A 3,198-nucleotide genomic window follows, 5' to 3' on the forward strand; every position below is an offset into this window, starting at 1 on the left:
GCACAGGAACCACAGAACTTGGCTTGTCTAGGGCAGAATTTCTTACCCTCAATGCTATCGACATTTTGACCTGTATTATTCTTTTTTTTTTGTAAGGGACAGTCTCTACATTTCAGGGAGTTTAGCAGCATCTAGACTTCTACTCACTAGATGCAAGTCATATCCCCTCTGCAATTGTGACAACCATAAATGTCTCCATTTCCAAATATCCCATTGATGGGGAATCACCTCTGGTTGGGAACCATTGGTCCAGCACAATTGGGAAGGGGCCGAGTTCTCAGTATACTATAGCTGCTGTAAGCCTTTATCTCTGGCAATGGTCTGCTTGATGCATTTGAAGACTTATGCCTCCATTTCTCCTTTGCTGAGTTTGGTCATGAGGATATTTGCCAAGGCTCCTAGGCTGTCATACTTACTGCCAACCCTCTTCAGGCACACACACCCAGTGACCCTTCTTATAGGTCTTATGGCCCCTGGGATAGCTGTGTACATAGAGCATATATAGTCTTTCTCTTGGGATGTCCTCTTCTTCTCTGTATGGGGACCCAACTTTTTTTGGTGTTTAGGTCTTTTTTTTTCTGTATGCTATATGGCAGAGACACATCTCATTATTTTTCCATGTGAGCATCCCATTATTGCAGCACCATCTGTTGAATTTTTGTTTGTTTGTTTGTTTTTGCTTGCTTGTTTGTGTGATTTGGGAAGTGCATGGGCTGGGAATCGAACCCAGGCCTCCCACATAGCAGGCAAGAATTCTACCACTGAACTACCCTTGCACCCCCTTAGGTCTTTTTTTATATCCTTCAATTCTACAGCTTTCCTCATCTTAGAAAATTTCATTGTTGTTATGAAAGTAGTTTTTGAGAACAATTCTTAGTTATCTGGAAACATTAAGCCCCAGTTTTCTTGTCAATATCCAATATGAAAAATGTAACCTATTGGACCTTTTTTCCTTTTGCTTATTTTTTACTGATGTTCCTATTCTCTAATTCTGCCCCCTTTTTGTATGTGCTGCTTTTTTCTTTTCAGCCCATTTTCTTTCCTCTGTCTTTTCCATTCTATTTATCCTTTAAAGGTAATGATTATGGGCACAGTGAATCTAGGTATAGGGGAAAAAATGGGAATCCTATTGATCTTACATTTCTGTTGATTCAGAGGAGCGTGAAGACAGAGATTAGGATTTAAGCACTTTTCCCCAGGGAAAAAAGATTGTATATATTTGTATGGAACCGAAAACCCACTTCTTATAAAGTATAAATTGTAGTAACTAGAAAACATGTAATGCCAGTAAAATACTCTGCTTTTTCTTTCTTTTTTTTTTCCAAATTCTCCCCCCCCCCCCCGCCCCCCATATTTTAGCTTGCAGCAAACACTGCCTGGACTTTGTAGTCAAGAGCTCTGGCTTACATCCAAGAAGTGAGGGAGCAGGTTGGGGGCAGTAATACACAGCTTAGGAGAAATATTTTGCCCTGGGGCAGGGTGGCTGCTATAGTTTCTTAGAACATTAAAAAAGAAGCTTTGAATCAAAATGAGGTCTGAGGCAGGATTGTTATTTACCCATAAATTGGTGTGGAAGACTTCTTGGCAGAGGCTCCAAGGATGGAAAGTCACTCGTTTTCCTTTTCCTAATCAAGAAAGGATAGTAAGCTTCATCCAGGGATAATAGAGTAACTGTATTCTCATACATTTCTCAAGTCTGGCAATCTTTTGGGCTATGTTTTCTGCACTAGTCTTCAACCCCACACACAGATTCTCACAGTTTCCCTCAGGCTCTCTTCTCTGCCTTCAGCCTATCAAGGCTACTCTGACATTCTCTGAGCTCACTGAGGGATTTTTGAGTGCTGGAAGGCCTGGGCATTTCAGGTCTGATTTTCCCAATGGTCTGCCCTAGTGATGGAAGTCAATTCTCCAGGTTGGGTAAAAGAGTATATGGGCTCTTAGCCAGATGCTGCTAAACCTGGCACATCAGCCATTTGAAATTGTCTGCATCAGCAAAATGCCTCATGGCACACTTTCCAGAGTTGTTGCCTTTTGTTTGGTTCATTTGGATCCCTCTTAGGCAGGATCCTAGCACAGCTCATGTAAAAGCCATAGGTACTTCCACCTTATTGTGACAGCGGCTCTGAATTGCCTGCCTCCAAATGTTTGAAACTGGCTTTCCTGGAGTCCCTCCTTCTCACCATCCTGAACAGTGCTAGTAGGTGTCCCTCTGAAGGACTGTTTGATTTCTATCCCCATGTACCTGTCTTGTAGATGTCTAGATTGATGCTAAATAGCAAAGGATACACTTGCCGAAACTGCAACCTAACTGGCACCAGGATTCACAAGTCAATAGTATCCCAGATGATGTTGTCACATTGTTGTGCTTTAAGTCACAATATACTTGGACACAAACACTTTTTAGTAAAATATTCCACGTATACCAAAGATATAAATGATAATATAATGAACATCATCCAACCTGAAAAATGAAATAGTATCAATCTTTAAAGCTCTCCTTCTCTTCAGTCCATATCCTTGGCCCCATTGCAATGTTCTCTCTTCCTCAGAGAAAACTAGTTATTCTGAATCTTGAGTTGATCAGAATCATATACTTCTCTATAATTTTACTACTTGTTTGTAGAGTGTGAGAGGCAGTTAAGCACAGTGCTTAAGAACATGGTTTGTGCAGTCAGACTTCCTGGGTTTGAATCCTGCTGTAGGGTCTATATATTAGTTAACTTTATATATGCCTCAGTTCTGTATATTTACAGAAAAAGCATGTAGAAGTACAGAATTCTTGTATACTCCCCATTTCACACACAGTTTTCCCTACTAACATTTTGCATTAATGTGTATGTCTCAGTTTTCTTATCTGTAAAATGGGGATAATAAGAGTGCCAACCTCTTAAAGTTGTTGTGCAGGGGAAATTATTTAATATCTTAGAACATTACCTCCTACATAAGAAGCTCTGTATTAAATGATTGCAATGATTTTCTTAAACCAATAATTTTGCTAGTTTAAAAAATTTATGTAAATGATATCATATTACATAAATGTATTCTTTGACAACTTGCATTAATTTGTTCCAAATTGTGCTTGTGACATTCATTCATATTGATATGCATAGCTTTCTTTTATGATGTTTCATTATGTGAGTTTACCCCAATTTATCTTTCCATTCTCCAGTTGAAGGACGTGTAGGTCAATCTCAGTTT

At 39.4% G+C, this 3,198-nt stretch overlaps 1 non-coding gene across 1 annotated transcript; it reads right to left on the minus strand.

The window, feature by feature from the left end:
- Positions 1-705: 705 nt before the first annotated feature.
- On the minus strand, positions 706-776 carry TRNAS-GCU (transfer RNA serine (anticodon GCU)). The gene has a single exon. It is a non-coding gene; the product is annotated as a tRNA-Ser (tRNA).
- Positions 777-3,198: the final 2,422 nt, after the last annotated feature.

This window comes from Tamandua tetradactyla, chromosome 6 (genome assembly GCF_023851605.1).
Source record: "Tamandua tetradactyla isolate mTamTet1 chromosome 6, mTamTet1.pri, whole genome shotgun sequence".
Lineage (NCBI taxonomy): Eukaryota > Metazoa > Chordata > Mammalia > Pilosa > Myrmecophagidae > Tamandua > Tamandua tetradactyla.